This window comes from Falco biarmicus, chromosome 16 (assembly GCF_023638135.1).
Source record: "Falco biarmicus isolate bFalBia1 chromosome 16, bFalBia1.pri, whole genome shotgun sequence".
NCBI classification, from domain to species: domain Eukaryota; kingdom Metazoa; phylum Chordata; class Aves; order Falconiformes; family Falconidae; genus Falco; species Falco biarmicus.
Window position 1 is genome coordinate 108,240 of NC_079303.1, and position 16,973 is coordinate 125,212.

Consider the following 16,973-nt stretch of genomic DNA (forward strand, 5'->3'; position numbering starts at 1 on the left):
CTTGACGCCGAAGGGGGGCGGGGCTTCCGGCTTCGTCGCAGCCCGATGACGCAACACGCCTCGGCGCATGCGCAGAAGGGCTTTCTGGCAAACTAAGGGCAGCGCATGCGCAGACGCGGCTTGACGCCGAAGGGGCGGGGCTTCCGGCCTCGGGCGTACGGGGCAGATGACGCAATCGCGCTTTGGCGCATGCGCAGAAGCCTTTCTGGCCGACCGGGGGCGGCGCATGCGCAGAAGCGGCTTTGACCCCCCCCCTAGGGGCGGGGCTTCCGGCCTCGTGCGTAGGGGCAGATGGCGCATCCGGCCCGGGGAAAGGCGGGTTCACTCCCGGCCCGCGCGGCGCGCTGGAGCGGCCGTGGAGGTACGGAGCCTTCGCCGGGAGCCCGGAAGACTTTCGGGCCGGGACGTGCGGCGGCGCGCTCGGGCTGAAGGGCGGCCGGGGGCCGGCGGCAGCGGCCCGGTCGGGGGGGGGGATGTGGCGGCCCGGCGCTCGGCCGCGGCAGGGAGCGCCTGGTGCCGGCGGCGGGCGGGCTGAGGCAGGCGGGCGGCCCGGCCCGGGACCGGCGGGGCTGCCGCCGGTTCTCGTCTCCCCGGCAGGGACGGTGGTCAGCGGGCTCCTCACGGGGCTGCCCTTTTCTGGGTGGGTGGTTTTTTGTTTGTTTGGGTTTTTTTGTTTGTTGTTTTTTTTTTTTTTTCTCTCGGAGCCGCGCCGCTACCTCGGCGAGGAGCGGCGGCGGGGCGGCCCCGGTGCTCGCTCGTGGCGGCGGCGCCCGGGAGAGGGGTCGGCCCGCGCCGCCCCGCCGCCCACCCGCCGCCGCCTGCGGGCTGCCCGGGCAGCCGCCGCAGCCCTGCGCGGGGCTTTGTCTTTCCCCCAGCCGCTGGCCTGAGCCGTGGCAGGCGGCTGGGGCTGCCGGCCCCCGCGGGCCGCAGAGAGGCTGCCTCGGGGCCTGCGGTAACGCTGTCGGGGGGGGGGGGGTGGGGGGGGGTGGGGGGGGTGTGTGTGGCTCAGGAGCCTCTTCCCGCCCCTGCGAGCGGGCCAGAGCAAGAAAAGGCAGCCGGCAGCGGAATCCCCAGCCGTCGCCCCCGACTGCTGCTTTCTCCGCAAGCCTTTTAACTGCCGGGGAGGGCTGGGAGGCAGCGGCAGCTCAGGTGTCTGGCTGATCTTGTGTCGTGACAGTCAGCTCCGGGGCCGGAGCAGCCGAGGGGAAGAGGCCTTTTGGTTTGCTTCCCCGCGAAACCGGGGCCTTTTGTTTTCCCTTTGTCCCTAGGTTCGTCCGGAAGCGTCCGTCGACAAGTCAAGGGGAGCGGAACCGAAGGTCGCTGGAGATGTTACTTCGCCACGCGTGCCTCGTGCTTGCGAGTCGGACTGCTGACTACGGAGGGATCCCTTTTGTAGCCGCCGAGGGCCCGCGAGGCTCCGTGTGCCCGCCGCTGCCGAGTGCTGCGCTGCGGCTCGGGCAACGGCCGGGGAGAATGGTCGGTCCCTCGTGGTAACGCAGCCGGGCCTGCTAGGCGCTTAGAGCCGCGCGTCCGGCCGGGCAGTATTGTTTTCCGAGGCTGTAAAGGAGCCCGAGGTATAAACCCGCTTGATGTTTCCGTACGGCGGTGCGCTTTGTCGGAGAGCTGGGCCCTACTGACGGAGCTGGCACAGGGTTCCCGCGGGACTCCGGCTTTGCCCGTCTCGTGGAAAGGCTCCAGAGCCTGCTTGGGAAGCCGCTTGACAAGGCACGGCTTTGCCGTGATTTTTGCGCCGGAATTCCGACGGTAACGCCAATGCCACGTGTTAGCCTTTCTCCCGCAGCTCCTCAAAGCAGAGTGAGCCTTAAGAATCGGATTGCCTTTTAACGAAATTCGAAACAAAGCGGCGGGGTGAAGCGGCTGGAAGCGTCCTGCCAGTCTGCTGTGGGTATCGCTGCCGTGCGTGTTACCTGCCTGTCTGCCGATCGCTCCTGCCTCTTGTTGTGGCCCGGTAATTCCTCTGGGGAAGGCGTTGGGCTCTGACCGCAGCGCACCCCGACTCCCTCCTGACCCCGGCGAGACGTGATCGGTGTTTGCCTTCCTCCCCTTTCACAGGGCCTCGGCTGTTGCGTGCAGAGAAGCTGTCAGCCTCGTGAGAGAGCACGCCGCCGGCAAGCGCATCGTGGTGCTTCGGTACCGAGCTGAGGCCGCAGGCGTCCGTCTTTTGTTTGCGAAAAGGGATCGCGAGGAAAGGTTGCTGGCCTCGGAGGGGGAGAGGTGGCGGGGGGGAACAGGTAGGAGGCAGCTCTTTCAACCGGTCGGGGGGGAACAGGTAGGAGGCAGCTCTTTCAACCGGTTTTAGGCTTAACTCCTGGGTGCCTGAGCACGGTTCTGGGCTTCGGGGGGTTGGCTTTCGGCTTTTCGCCTTCAGCGCGTCCTCCGTCACCGCTGTCGGCGCGCGCTGAGCTGCGGCTCAGGGGACTGCGGCGATACAGGCCGTGTGCGTGCCAGCCGTCCTCGAGGCTAGAGCTGTATTCTGCTTGTTACCCTGATGAAAGCGTTTCTTTTTTTCTAGGGGGCGTTCCCACAAGGCAGTGGTGTGGAGCCGAAGGGGACTGCGACGGAACGGTGACGGAGCCGTTTGGACCGAGTCTTGAAGATAGATCGCTCGGGTTTTTGTCCGAGGAAACTTCGTCTCGAGACGGTCCTATCGCTCGCTGGCAACGTGGTAGGAAACTGCTTTGTTGATCTTGACGGCGCAGTGTGTTGGGAGTATTAAGATTCCTCGAGAGATCAGAAGCGAGTAGGTTGTTTCTCTAAGGGAAAGGGGAATAGGCCTGTATCGTTAAAGGAAAGACTCAGAGTGGGTTTTGTTTCTCTCAAGTACAAAGCGCCCCATCTCAAGGGATTGCAAAGTCTGAAACGATGGTTCAAAAGCAGACTTGTGCTGTTTGCAAAGCGTCTGTTGCACTGCTCAAAGACAAAAGACGCTCACCCGAGAAAGTTTTTGGAAACCGATGTCCGATAGGCACGGGAAAGAGCTGCAGAGGTTTACGTATCGTCTGTCGAATTCTGTTCTCTTTCGTGCCCTTCCATTTTACGATAAAAACTTTCGTGACCCCTTTTCCCGTTCAGGCACTGTTGCTAGTGTTTTTATAAGGGGGGAAAAAAAAGCGTAAGCCTGGTCTCTCGAGTGATTTTTTTTTTTTTTTTTTTTTTTTCTTTTTCGCTAGACTAGTGGAATCGAGAATGTTCGCTGCCAGAACTTCATCCACCGAGATGGGACGCCAGGCAACTTCCTAACGGGCCGTGGGCAGAGTTCCCCTCTTGATGCCGTGCCTATATAATAAACTGTGCAGTCCGTTAGCTAGACGGGCTGCAGTACCCAATTTTTTTTCGCCAGGCGGCAGCACCGCGCCCCCCCCGGCGGAGTAAGGGCAGCGCATGCGCAGACGCGGCTTGACGCGAAGGGGGCGTGGCTTGCGGGCACGTCGCGGGCCGATGACGCAATCCGGCTTCGGCGCATGCGCAGAAGGGGTTTCTGGCAAACTAAGGGCAGCGCGATGCGCAGACGCGGCTTGACGCCGAAGGGGGCGGGGCTTCCGGCTTCGTCGCAGCCCGATGACGCAACACGCCTCGGCGCATGCGCAGAAGGGCTTTCTGGCAAACTAAGGGCAGCGCATGCGCAGACGCGGCTTGACGCCGAAGGGGCGGGGGCTTCCGGCCTCGGGCGTACGGGCAGATGACGCAATCCCGCTTTGGCGCATGCGCAGAAGCCTTTCTGGCCGACCGAGGGCGGCGCATGCGCAGAAGCGGCTTTTGACCCCCCCCCCCCCCCCCTAGGGGCGGGGCTTCCGGCCTCGTGCGTAGGGGCAGATGGCGCATCCGGCCCGGGAAAGGCGGGTTCACTCCCGGCCCGCGCGGCGCGCTGGAGCGGCCGTGGAGGTACGGAGCCTTCGCCGGGAGCCCGGAAGACTTTCGGGCCGGGACGTGCGGCGGCGCGCTCGGGCTGAAGGGCGGCCGGGGGCCGGCGGGCAGCGGCCCGGTCGGGGGGGGGGGATGTGGCGGCCCGGCGCTCGGCCGCGGCAGGGAGCGCCTGGTGCCGGCGGCGGGCGGGCTGAGGCAGGCGGGCGGCCCGGCCCGGGACCGGCGGGGCTGCCGCCGGTTCTCGTCTCCCCGGCAGGGACGGTGGTCAGCGGGCTCCTCACGGGGCTGCCCTTTTCTGGGTGGGTGGTTTTTTGTTTGTTTGGGTTTTTTTGTTTGTTTTTTTTTTTTTTTTCTCTCGGAGCCGCGCCGCTACCTCGGCGAGGAGCGGCGGCGGGGCGGCCCCGGTGCTCGCTCGTGGCGGCGGCGCCCGGGAGAGGGGTCGGCCCGCGCCGCCCCGCCGCCCACCCGCCGCCGCCTGCGGGCTGCCCGGGCAGCCGCCGCAGCCCTGCGCGGGGCTTTGTCTTTCCCCCAGCCGCTGGCCTGAGCCGTGGCAGCCGGCTGGGGCTGCCGGCCCCCGCGGGCCGCAGAGAGGCTGCCTCGGGGCCTGCGGTAACGCTGTCGCGGGGGGGGGGGGGTGGGGGGGGGGGGTGGGGGGGGGGGTGGGGGGCGGGCGGGTGTGTGTGTGGCTCAGGAGCCTCTTCCCGCCCCTGCGAGCGGGCCAGAGCAAGACAAGGCAGCCGGCAGCGGAATCCCCAGCCGTCGCCCCCGACTGCTGCTTTCTCCGCAAGCCTTTTAACTGCCGGGGAGGGCTGGGAGGCAGCGGCAGCTCAGGTGTCTGGCTGTTCTTGTGTCGTGACAGTCAGCTCCGGGGCCGGAGCAGCCGAGGGGAAGAGGCCTTTTGGTTTGCTTCCCCGCGAAACCGGGGCCTTTTGTTTTCCCTTTGTCCCTAGGTTCGTCCGGAAGCGTCCGTCGACAAGTCAAGGGGAGCGGAACCGAAGGTCGCTCGAGATGTTACTTCGCCACGCGTGCCTCGTGCTTGCGAGTCGGACTGCTGACTACGGAGGGATCCCTTTTGTAGCCGCCGAGGGCCCGCGAGGCTCCGTGTGCCCGCCGCTGCCGAGTGCTGCGCTGCGGCTCGGGCAACGGCCGGGGGAGGAATCGTCGGTCCCTCGTGGTAACGCAGCCGGGCCTGCTAGGCGCTTAGAGCCGCGCGTTCCGGCCGGGCAGTATTGTTTTCCGAGGCTGTAAAGGAGCCCGAGGTATAAACCCGCTTGACGTTTCCGTACGGCGGTGCGCTTTGTCGGAGAGCTGGGCCCTACTGACGGAGCTGGCACAGGGTTCCCGCGGGACTCCGGCTTTGCCCGTCTCGTGGAAAGGCTCCAGAGCCTGCTTGGGAAGCCGCTTGACAAGGCACGGCTTTGCCGTGATTTTTACGCCGGAATTCCGACGGGTAACGCCAATGCCACGTGTTAGCCTTTCTCCAGCAGCTCCTCAAAGCAGAGTGAGCCTTAAGAATCGGATTGCCTTTTAACGAAATTCGAAACAAAGCGGCGGGGTGAAGCGGCTGGAAGCGTCCTGCCAGTCTGCCGTGGGTATCGCTGCCGTGCGTGTTACCTGCCTGTCTGCCGATCGCTCCTGCCTCTTGTTGTGGCCCGGTAATTCCTCTGGGGAAGGCGTTGGGCTCTGACCGCAGCGCACCCCGACTCCCTCCTGACCCCGGCGAGGACGTGATCGGTGTTTGCCTTCCTCCCCTTTCACAGGGCCTCGGCTGTTGCGTGCAGAGAAGCTGTCAGCCTCGTGAGAGAGCACGCCGCCGGCAAGCGCATCGTGGTGCTTCGGTACCGAGCTGAGGCCGCAGGCGTCCGTCTTTTGTTTGCGAAAAGGGATCGCGAGGAAAGGTGCTGGCCTCGGAGGGGGAGAGGTGGCGGGGGGGAACAGGTAGGAGGCAGCTCTTTCAACCGGTTTTAGGCTTAACTCCTGGGTGCCTGAGCACGGTTCTGGGCTTCGGGGGGGTTGGCTTTCGGCTTTTCGCCTTCAGCGCGTCCTCCGTCACCGCTGTCGGCGCGCGCTGAGCTGCGGCTCAGGGGACTGCGGCGATACAGGCCGTGTGCGTGCCAGCCGTCCTCGAGGCTAGAGCTGTATTCTGCTTGTTACCCTGATGAAAGCGTTTCTTTTTTTCTAGGGGGCGTTCCCACAAGGCAGTGGTGTGGAGCCGAAGGGGACTGCGACGGAACGGTGACGGAGCCGTTTGGACCGAGTCTTGAAGATAGATCGCTCGGGTTTTTGTCCGAGGAAACTTCGTCTCGAGACGGTCCTATCGCTCGCTGGCAACGTGGTAGGAAACTGCTTTGTTGATCTTGACGGCGCAGTGTGTTGGGAGTATTAAGATTCCTCGAGAGATCAGAAGCGAGTAGGTTGTTTCTCTAAGGGAAAGGGGAATAGGCCTGTATCGTTAAAGGAAAGACTCAGAGTGGGTTTTGTTTCTCTCAAGTACAAAGCGCCCCATCTCAAGGGATTGCAAAGTCTGAAACGATGGTTCAAAAGCAGACTTGTGCTGTTTGCAAAGCATCTGTTGCACTGCTCAAAGACAAAAGACGCTCACCCGAGAAAGTTTTTGGAAACCGATGTCCGATAGGCACGGGGAAAGAGCTGCAGAGGTTTACGTATCGTCTGTCGAATTCTGTTCTCTTTCGTGCCCTTCCATTTTACGATAAAAACTTTCGTGACCCCCTTTTCCCGTTCAGGCACTGTTGCTAGTGTTTTTATAAGGGGGGAAAAAAAAGCGTAAGCCTGGTCTCTCGAGTGATTTTTTTTTTTTTTTTTTTTCTTTTTCTTTTTCGCTAGACTAGTGGAATCGAGAATGTTCGCTGCCAGAACTTCATCCACCGAGATGGGAAGCCAGGCAACTTCCTAACGGGCCGTGGGCAGAGTTCCCCTCTTGATGCCGTGCCTATATAATAAACTGTGCAGTCCGTTAGCTAGACGGGCTGCAGTACCCAATTTTTTTCGCCAGGCGGCAGCACCGCGCCCCCCCCCGGCGGAGTAAGGGCAGCGCATGCGCAGACGCGGCTTGACGCCGAAGGGGGCGTGGCTTGCGGGCACGTCGCGGGCCGATGACGCAATCCGGCTTCGGCGCATGCGCAGAAGGGGTTTCTGGCAAACTAAGGGCAGCGCATGCGCAGACGCGGCTTGACGCCGAAGGGGGCGGGGCTTCCGGCTTCGTCGCAGCCCGATGACGCAACACGCCTCGGCGCATGCGCAGAAGGGCTTTCTGGCAAACTAAGGGCAGCGCATGCGCAGACGCGGCTTGACGCCGAAGGGGGGGGGCTTCCGGCCTCGGGCGTACGGGCAGATGACGCAATCCCGCTTTGGCGCATGCGCAGAAGCCTTTCTGGCCGACCGAGGGCGGCGCATGCGCAGAAGCGGCTTTGACCCCCCCCCCCCCCTAGGGGCGGGGCTTCCGGCCTCGTGCGTAGGGGCAGATGGCGCATCCGGCCCGGGAAAGGCGGGTTCACTCCCGGCCCGCGCGGCGCGCTGGAGCGGCCGTGGAGGTACGGAGCCTTCGCCGGGAGCCCGGAAGACTTTCGGGCCGGGACGTGCGGCGGCGCGCTCGGGCTGAAGGGCGGCCGGGGGCCGGCGGGCAGCGGCCCGGTCGGGGGGGGGGATGTGGCGGCCCGGCGCTCGGCCGCGGCAGGGAGCGCCTGGTGCCGGCGGCGGGCGGGCTGAGGCAGGCGGGCGGCCCGGCCCGGGACCGGCGGGGCTGCCGCCGGTTCTCGTCTCCCCGGCAGGGACGGTGGTCAGCGGGCTCCTCACGGGGCTGCCCTTTTCTGGGTGGGTGGTTTTTTGTTTGTTTGGTTTTTTTTGTTTGTTTTTTTTTTTTTTTTCTCTCGGAGCCGCGCCGCTACCTCGGCGAGGAGCGGCGGCGGGGCGGCCCCGGTGCTCGCTCGTGGCGGCGGCGCCCGGGAGAGGGGTCGGCCCGCGCCGCCCCGCCGCCCACCCGCCGCCGCCTGCGGGCTGCCCGGGCAGCCGCCGCAGCCCTGCGCGGGGCTTTGTCTTTCCCCCAGCCGCTGGCCTGAGCCGTGGCAGCCGGCTGGGGCTGCCGGCCCCCGCGGGCCGCAGAGAGGCTGCCTCGGGGCCTGCGGTAACGCTGTCGCGGGGGGGGGGGGTGGGGGGGGGGGGGTGGGGGGGGGGGGTGGGGGGCGGGCGGGTGTGTGTGGCTCAGGAGCCTCTTCCCGCCCCTGCGAGCGGGCCAGAGCAAGACAAGGCAGCCGGCAGCGGAATCCCCAGCCGTCGCCCCCGACTGCTGCTTTCTCCGCAAGCCTTTTAACTGCCGGGGAGGGCTGGGAGGCAGCGGCAGCTCAGGTGTCTGGCTGTTCTTGTGTCGTGACAGTCAGCTCCGGGGCCGGAGCAGCCGAGGGGAAGAGGCCTTTTGGTTTGCTTCCCCGCGAAACCGGGGCCTTTTGTTTTCCCTTTGTCCCTAGGTTCGTCCGGAAGCGTCCGTCGACAAGTCAAGGGGAGCGGAACCGAAGGTCGCTCGAGATGTTACTTCGCCACGCGTGCCTCGTGCTTGCGAGTCGGACTGCTGACTACGGAGGGATCCCTTTTGTAGCCGCCGAGGGCCCGCGAGGCTCCGTGTGCCCGCCGCTGCCGAGTGCTGCGCTGCGGCTCGGGCAACGGCCGGGGAGGAATCGTCGGTCCCTCGTGGTAACGCAGCCGGGCCTGCTAGGCGCTTAGAGCCGCGCGTCCGGCCGGGCAGTATTGTTTTCCGAGGCTGTAAAGGAGCCCGAGGTATAAACCCGCTTGACGTTTCCGTACGGCGGTGCGCTTTGTCGGAGAGCTGGGCCCTACTGACGGAGCTGGCACAGGGTTCCCGCGGGACTCCGGCTTTGCCCGTCTCGTGGAAAGGCTCCAGAGCCTGCTTGGGAAGCCGCTTGACAAGGCACGGCTTTGCCGTGATTTTTACGCCGGAATTCCGACGGTAACGCCAATGCCACGTGTTAGCCTTTCTCCAGCAGCTCCTCAAAGCAGAGTGAGCCTTAAGAATCGGATTGCCTTTTAACGAAATTCGAAACAAAGCGGCGGGGTGAAGCGGCTGGAAGCGTCCTGCCAGTCTGCCGTGGGTATCGCTGCCGTGCGTGTTACCTGCCTGTCTGCCGATCGCTCCTGCCTCTTGTTGTGGCCCGGTAATTCCTCTGGGGAAGGCGTTGGGCTCTGACCGCAGCGCACCCCGACTCCCTCCTGACCCCGGCGAGACGTGATCGGTGTTTGCCTTCCTCCCCTTTCACAGGGCCTCGGCTGTTGCGTGCAGAGAAGCTGTCAGCCTCGTGAGAGAGCACGCCGCCGGCAAGCGCATCGTGGTGCTTCGGTACCGAGCTGAGGCCGCAGGCGTCCGTCTTTTGTTTGCGAAAAGGGATCGCGAGGAAAGGTGCTGGCCTCGGAGGGGGAGAGGTGGCGGGGGGAACAGGTAGGAGGCAGCTCTTTCAACCGGTTTTAGGCTTAACTCCTGGGTGCCTGAGCACGGTTCTGGGCTTCGGGGGGGTTGGCTTTCGGCTTTTCGCCTTCAGCGCGTCCTCCGTCACCGCTGTCGGCGCGCGCTGAGCTGCGGCTCAGGGGACTGCGGCGATACAGGCCGTGTGCGTGCCAGCCGTCCTCGAGGCTAGAGCTGTATTCTGCTTGTTACCCTGATGAAAGCGTTTCTTTTTTTCTAGGGGGCGTTCCCACAAGGCAGTGGTGTGGAGCCGAAGGGGACTGCGACGGAACGGTGACGGAGCCGTTTGGACCGAGTCTTGAAGATAGATCGCTCGGGTTTTTGTCCGAGGAAACTTCGTCTCGAGACGGTCCTATCGCTCGCTGGCAACGTGGTAGGAAACTGCTTTGTTGATCTTGACGGCGCAGTGTGTTGGGAGTATTAAGATTCCTCGAGAGATCAGAAGCGAGTAGGTTGTTTCTCTAAGGGAAAGGGGAATAGGCCTGTATCGTTAAAGGAAAGACTCAGAGTGGGTTTTGTTTCTCTCAAGTACAAAGCGCCCCATCTCAAGGGATTGCAAAGTCTGAAACGATGGTTCAAAAGCAGACTTGTGCTGTTTGCAAAGCATCTGTTGCACTGCTCAAAGACAAAAGACGCTCACCCGAGAAAGTTTTTGGAAACCGATGTCCGATAGGCACGGGGAAAGAGCTGCAGAGGTTTACGTATCGTCTGTCGAATTCTGTTCTCTTTCGTGCCCTTCCATTTTACGATAAAAACTTTCGTGACCCCTTTTCCCGTTCAGGCACTGTTGCTAGTGTTTTTATAAGGGGGGAAAAAAAAGCGTAAGCCTGGTCTCTCGAGTGATTTTTTTTTTTTTTTTTTTTCTTTTTCTTTTTCGCTAGACTAGTGGAATCGAGAATGTTCGCTGCCAGAACTTCATCCACCGAGATGGGAAGCCAGGCAACTTCCTAACGGGCCGTGGGCAGAGTTCCCCTCTTGATGCCGTGCCTATATAATAAACTGTGCAGTCCGTTAGCTAGACGGGCTGCAGTACCCAATTTTTTTCGCCAGGCGGCAGCACCGCGCCCCCCCCCCGGCGGAGTAAGGGCAGCGCATGCGCAGACGCGGCTTGACGCCGAAGGGGGCGTGGCTTGCGGGCACGTCGCGGGCCGATGACGCAATCCGGCTTCGGCGCATGCGCAGAAGGGGTTTCTGGCAAACTAAGGGCAGCGCATGCGCAGACGCGGCTTGACGCCGAAGGGGGCGGGGCTTCCGGCTTCGTCGCAGCCCGATGACGCAACACGCCTCGGCGCATGCGCAGAAGGGCTTTCTGGCAAACTAAGGGCAGCGCATGCGCAGACGCGGCTTGACGCCGAAGGGGGGGGGCTTCCGGCCTCGGGCGTACGGGCAGATGACGCAATCCCGCTTTGGCGCATGCGCAGAAGCCTTTCTGGCCGACCGAGGGCGGCGCATGCGCAGAAGCGGCTTTGACCCCCCCCCCCCCCTAGGGGCGGGGCTTCCGGCCTCGTGCGTAGGGGCAGATGGCGCATCCGGCCCGGGAAAGGCGGGTTCACTCCCGGCCCGCGCGGCGCGCTGGAGCGGCCGTGGAGGTACGGAGCCTTCGCCGGGAGCCCGGAAGACTTTCGGGCCGGGACGTGCGGCGGCGCGCTCGGGCTGAAGGGCGGCCGGGGGCCGGCGGGCAGCGGCCCGGTCGGGGGGGGGGATGTGGCGGCCCGGCGCTCGGCCGCGGCAGGGAGCGCCTGGTGCCGGCGGCGGGCGGGCTGAGGCAGGCGGGCGGCCCGGCCCGGGACCGGCGGGGCTGCCGCCGGTTCTCGTCTCCCCGGCAGGGACGGTGGTCAGCGGGCTCCTCACGGGGCTGCCCTTTTCTGGGTGGGTGGTTTTTTGTTTGTTTGGTTTTTTTTGTTTGTTTTTTTTTTTTTTTCTCTCGGAGCCGCGCCGCTACCTCGGCGAGGAGCGGCGGCGGGGCGGCCCCGGTGCTCGCTCGTGGCGGCGGCGCCCGGGAGAGGGGTCGGCCCGCGCCGCCCCGCCGCCCACCCGCCGCCGCCTGCGGGCTGCCCGGGCAGCCGCCGCAGCCCTGCGCGGGGCTTTGTCTTTCCCCCAGCCGCTGGCCTGAGCCGTGGCAGCCGGCTGGGGCTGCCGGCCCCCGCGGGCCGCAGAGAGGCTGCCTCGGGGCCTGCGGTAACGCTGTCGCGGGGGGGGGGGGTGGGGGGGGGGGGTGGGGGGGGGGGGGTGGGGGGCGGGCGGGTGTGTGTGGCTCAGGAGCCTCTTCCCGCCCCTGCGAGCGGGCCAGAGCAAGACAAGGCAGCCGGCAGCGGAATCCCCAGCCGTCGCCCCCGACTGCTGCTTTCTCCGCAAGCCTTTTAACTGCCGGGGAGGGCTGGGAGGCAGCGGCAGCTCAGGTGTCTGGCTGTTCTTGTGTCGTGACAGTCAGCTCCGGGGCCGGAGCAGCCGAGGGGAAGAGGCCTTTTGGTTTGCTTCCCCGCGAAACCGGGGCCTTTTGTTTTCCCTTTGTCCCTAGGTTCGTCCGGAAGCGTCCGTCGACAAGTCAAGGGGAGCGGAACCGAAGGTCGCTCGAGATGTTACTTCGCCACGCGTGCCTCGTGCTTGCGAGTCGGACTGCTGACTACGGAGGGATCCCTTTTGTAGCCGCCGAGGGCCCGCGAGGCTCCGTGTGCCCGCCGCTGCCGAGTGCTGCGCTGCGGCTCGGGCAACGGCCGGGGAGGAATCGTCGGTCCCTCGTGGTAACGCAGCCGGGCCTGCTAGGCGCTTAGAGCCGCGCGTCCGGCCGGGCAGTATTGTTTTCCGAGGCTGTAAAGGAGCCCGAGGTATAAACCCGCTTGACGTTTCCGTACGGCGGTGCGCTTTGTCGGAGAGCTGGGCCCTACTGACGGAGCTGGCACAGGGTTCCCGCGGGACTCCGGCTTTGCCCGTCTCGTGGAAAGGCTCCAGAGCCTGCTTGGGAAGCCGCTTGACAAGGCACGGCTTTGCCGTGATTTTTACGCCGGAATTCCGACGGTAACGCCAATGCCACGTGTTAGCCTTTCTCCAGCAGCTCCTCAAAGCAGAGTGAGCCTTAAGAATCGGATTGCCTTTTAACGAAATTCGAAACAAAGCGGCGGGGTGAAGCGGCTGGAAGCGTCCTGCCAGTCTGCCGTGGGTATCGCTGCCGTGCGTGTTACCTGCCTGTCTGCCGATCGCTCCTGCCTCTTGTTGTGGCCCGGTAATTCCTCTGGGGAAGGCGTTGGGCTCTGACCGCAGCGCACCCCGACTCCCTCCTGACCCCGGCGAGACGTGATCGGTGTTTGCCTTCCTCCCCTTTCACAGGGCCTCGGCTGTTGCGTGCAGAGAAGCTGTCAGCCTCGTGAGAGAGCACGCCGCCGGCAAGCGCATCGTGGTGCTTCGGTACCGAGCTGAGGCCGCAGGCGTCCGTCTTTTGTTTGCGAAAAGGGATCGCGAGGAAAGGTGCTGGCCTCGGAGGGGGAGAGGTGGCGGGGGAACAGGTAGGAGGCAGCTCTTTCAACCGGTTTTAGGCTTAACTCCTGGGTGCCTGAGCACGGTTCTGGGCTTCGGGGGGGTTGGCTTTCGGCTTTTCGCCTTCAGCGCGTCCTCCGTCACCGCTGTCGGCGCGCGCTGAGCTGCGGCTCAGGGGACTGCGGCGATACAGGCCGTGTGCGTGCCAGCCGTCCTCGAGGCTAGAGCTGTATTCTGCTTGTTACCCTGATGAAAGCGTTTCTTTTTTTCTAGGGGGCGTTCCCACAAGGCAGTGGTGTGGAGCCGAAGGGGACTGCGACGGAACGGTGACGGAGCCGTTTGGACCGAGTCTTGAAGATAGATCGCTCGGGTTTTTGTCCGAGGAAACTTCGTCTCGAGACGGTCCTATCGCTCGCTGGCAACGTGGTAGGAAACTGCTTTGTTGATCTTGACGGCGCAGTGTGTTGGGAGTATTAAGATTCCTCGAGAGATCAGAAGCGAGTAGGTTGTTTCTCTAAGGGAAAGGGGAATAGGCCTGTATCGTTAAAGGAAAGACTCAGAGTGGGTTTTGTTTCTCTCAAGTACAAAGCGCCCCATCTCAAGGGATTGCAAAGTCTGAAACGATGGTTCAAAAGCAGACTTGTGCTGTTTGCAAAGCATCTGTTGCACTGCTCAAAGACAAAAGACGCTCACCCGAGAAAGTTTTTGGAAACCGATGTCCGATAGGCACGGGGAAAGAGCTGCAGAGGTTTACGTATCGTCTGTCGAATTCTGTTCTCTTTCGTGCCCTTCCATTTTACGATAAAAACTTTCGTGACCCCTTTTCCCGTTCAGGCACTGTTGCTAGTGTTTTTATAAGGGGGGAAAAAAAAGCGTAAGCCTGGTCTCTCGAGTGATTTTTTTTTTTTTTTTTTTCTTTTTCTTTTTCGCTAGACTAGTGGAATCGAGAATGTTCGCTGCCAGAACTTCATCCACCGAGATGGGAAGCCAGGCAACTTCCTAACGGGCCGTGGGCAGAGTTCCCCTCTTGATGCCGTGCCTATATAATAAACTGTGCAGTCCGTTAGCTAGACGGGCTGCAGTACCCAATTTTTTTCGCCAGGCGGCAGCACCGCGCCCCCCCCCGGCGGAGTAAGGGCAGCGCATGCGCAGACGCGGCTTGACGCCGAAGGGGGCGTGGCTTGCGGGCACGTCGCGGGCCGATGACGCAATCCGGCTTCGGCGCATGCGCAGAAGGGGTTTCTGGCAAACTAAGGGCAGCGCATGCGCAGACGCGGCTTGACGCCGAAGGGGGCGGGGCTTCCGGCTTCGTCGCAGCCCGATGACGCAACACGCCTCGGCGCATGCGCAGAAGGGCTTTCTGGCAAACTAAGGGCAGCGCATGCGCAGACGCGGCTTGACGCCGAAGGGGGGGGGCTTCCGGCCTCGGGCGTACGGGCAGATGACGCAATCCCGCTTTGGCGCATGCGCAGAAGCCTTTCTGGCCGACCGAGGGCGGCGCATGCGCAGAAGCGGCTTTGACCCCCCCCCTAGGGGCGGGGCTTCCGGCCTCGTGCGTAGGGGCAGATGGCGCATCCGGCCCGGGAAAGGCGGGTTCACTCCCGGCCCGCGCGGCGCGCTGGAGCGGCCGTGGAGGTACGGAGCCTTCGCCGGGAGCCCGGAAGACTTTCGGGCCGGGACGTGCGGCGGCGCGCTCGGGCTGAAGGGCGGCCGGGGGCCGGCGGGCAGCGGCCCGGTCGGGGGGGGGATGTGGCGGCCCGGCGCTCGGCCGCGGCAGGGAGCGCCTGGTGCCGGCGGCGGGCGGGCTGAGGCAGGCGGGCGGCCCGGCCCGGGACCGGCGGGGCTGCCGCCGGTTCTCGTCTCCCCGGCAGGGACGGTGGTCAGCGGGCTCCTCACGGGGCTGCCCTTTTCTGGGTGGGTGGTTTTTTGTTTGTTTGGTTTTTTTTGTTTGTTTTTTTTTTTTTTTCTCTCGGAGCCGCGCCGCTACCTCGGCGAGGAGCGGCGGCGGGGCGGCCCCGGTGCTCGCTCGTGGCGGCGGCGCCCGGGAGAGGGGTCGGCCCGCGCCGCCCCGCCGCCCACCCGCCGCCGCCTGCGGGCTGCCCGGGCAGCCGCCGCAGCCCTGCGCGGGGCTTTGTCTTTCCCCCAGCCGCTGGCCTGAGCCGTGGCAGCCGGCTGGGGCTGCCGGCCCCCGCGGGCCGCAGAGAGGCTGCCTCGGGGCCTGCGGTAACGCTGTCGCGGGGCGGGGGGGTGGGGGGTGTGTGTGTGGCTCAGGAGCCTCTTCCCGCCCCTGCGAGCGGGCCAGAGCGAGAAAAGGCAGCCGGCAGCGGAATCCCCAGCCGTCGCCCCCGACTGCTGCTTTCTCCGCAAGCCTTTTAACTGCCGGGGAGGGCTGGGAGGCAGCGGCAGCTCAGGTGTCTGGCTGATCTTGTGTCGTGACAGTCAGCTCCGGGGCCGGAGCAGCCGAGGGGAAGAGGCCTTTTGGTTTGCTTCCCCGCGAAACGGGGGCCTTTTGTTTTCCCTTTGTCCCTAGGTTCGTCCGGAAGCGTCCGTCGACAAGTCAAGGGGAGCGGAACCGAAGGTCGCTCGAGATGTTACTTCGCCACGCGTGCCTCGTGCTTGCGAGTCGGACTGCTGACTACGGAGGGATCCCTTTTGTAGCCGCCGAGGGCCCGCGAGGCTCCGTGTGCCCGCCGCTTCCGAGTGCTGCGCTGCGGCTCGGGCAACGGCCGGGGAGGAATCGTCGGTCCCTCGTGGTAACGCAGCCGGGCCTGCTAGGCGCTTAGAGCAGCGCGTCTGGCCGGGCAGTATTGTTTTCCGAGGCTGTAAAGGAGCCCGAGGTATAAACCCGCTTGACGTTTCCGTACGGCGGTGCGCTTTGTCGGAGAGCTGGGCCCTACTGACGGAGCTGGCACAGGGTTCCCGCGGGACTCCGGCTTTGCCCGTCTCGTGGAAAGGCTCCAGAGCCTGCTTGGGAAGCCGCTTGACAAGGCACGGCTTTGCCGTGATTTTTACGCCGGAATTCCGACGGTAACGCCAATGCCACGTGTTAGCCTTTCTCCAGCAGCTCCTCAAAGCAGAGTGAGCCTTAAGAATCGGATTGCCTTTTAACGAAATTCGAAACAAAGCGGCGGGGTGAAGCGGCTGGAAGCGTCCTGCCAGTCTGCCGTGGGTATCGCTGCCGTGCGTGTTACCTGCCTGTCTGCCGATCGCTCCTGCCTCTTGTTGTGGCCCGGTAATTCCTCTGGGGAAGGCGTTGGGCTCTGACCGCAGCGCACCCCGACTCCCTCCTGACCCCGGCGAGACGTGATGGGTGTTTGCCTTCCTCCCCTTTCACAGGGCCTCGGCTGTTGCGTGCAGAGAAGCTGTCAGCCTCGTGAGAGAGCACGCCGCCGGCAAGCGCATCGTGGTGCTTCGGTACCGAGCTGAGGCCGCAGGCGTCCGTCTTTTGTTTGCGGAAAGGGATCGCGAGGAAAGGTGCTGGCCTCGGAGGGGGAGAGGTGGCCGGGGAACAGGTAGGAGGCAGCTCTTTCAACCGGTTTTAGGCTTAACTCCTGGGTGCCTGAGCACGGTTCTGGGCTTCGGGGGGTTGGCTTTCGGCTTTTCGCCTTCAGCGCGTCCTCCGTCACCGCTGTCGGCGCGCGCTGAGCTGCGGCTCAGGGGACTGCGGCGATACAGGCCGTGTGCGTGCCAGCCGTCCTCAAGGCTAGAGCTGTATTCTGCTTGTTACCCTGATGAAAGCGTTTCTTTTTTTCTAGGGGGCGTTCCCACAAGGCAGTGGTGTGGAGCCGAAGGGGACTGCGATGGAACGGTGACGGAGCCGTTTGGACCGAGTCTTGAAGATAGATCGCTCGGGTTTTTGTCCGAGGAAACTTCGTCTCGAGACGGTCCTATCGCTCGCTGGCAACGTGGTAGGAAACTGCTTTGTTGATCTTGACGGCGCAGTGTGTTGGGAGTATTAAGATTCCTCGAGAGATCAGAAGCGAGTAGGTTGTTTCTCTAAGGGAAAGGGGAATAGGCCTGTATCGTTAAAGGAAAGACTCAGAGTGGGTTTTGTTTCTCTCAAGTACAAAGCGCCCCATCTCAAGGGATTGCAAAGTCTGAAACGATGGTTCAAAAGCAGACTTGTGCT

The 16,973-nt window shown here is 64.0% G+C and overlaps 2 protein-coding genes across 2 annotated transcripts in view; both read left to right on the plus strand.

The window, feature by feature from the left end:
* Window positions 1-16,973, plus strand: part of LOC130159808 (uncharacterized) — a 111,793-nt gene that overhangs the window by 86,318 nt on the left and 8,502 nt on the right. The window lies entirely within an intron of this gene.
* LOC130159617 (voltage-dependent L-type calcium channel subunit alpha-1S-like) overlaps window positions 12,737-16,973 on the plus strand; it is a 75,259-nt gene continuing 71,022 nt past the window's right edge. The window contains exon 1 of the mRNA XM_056361394.1: window positions 12,737-12,873. The gene's annotated coding sequence lies outside the window, so the exon portion shown is untranslated. The remainder of the gene's footprint in view (window positions 12,874-16,973) is intronic.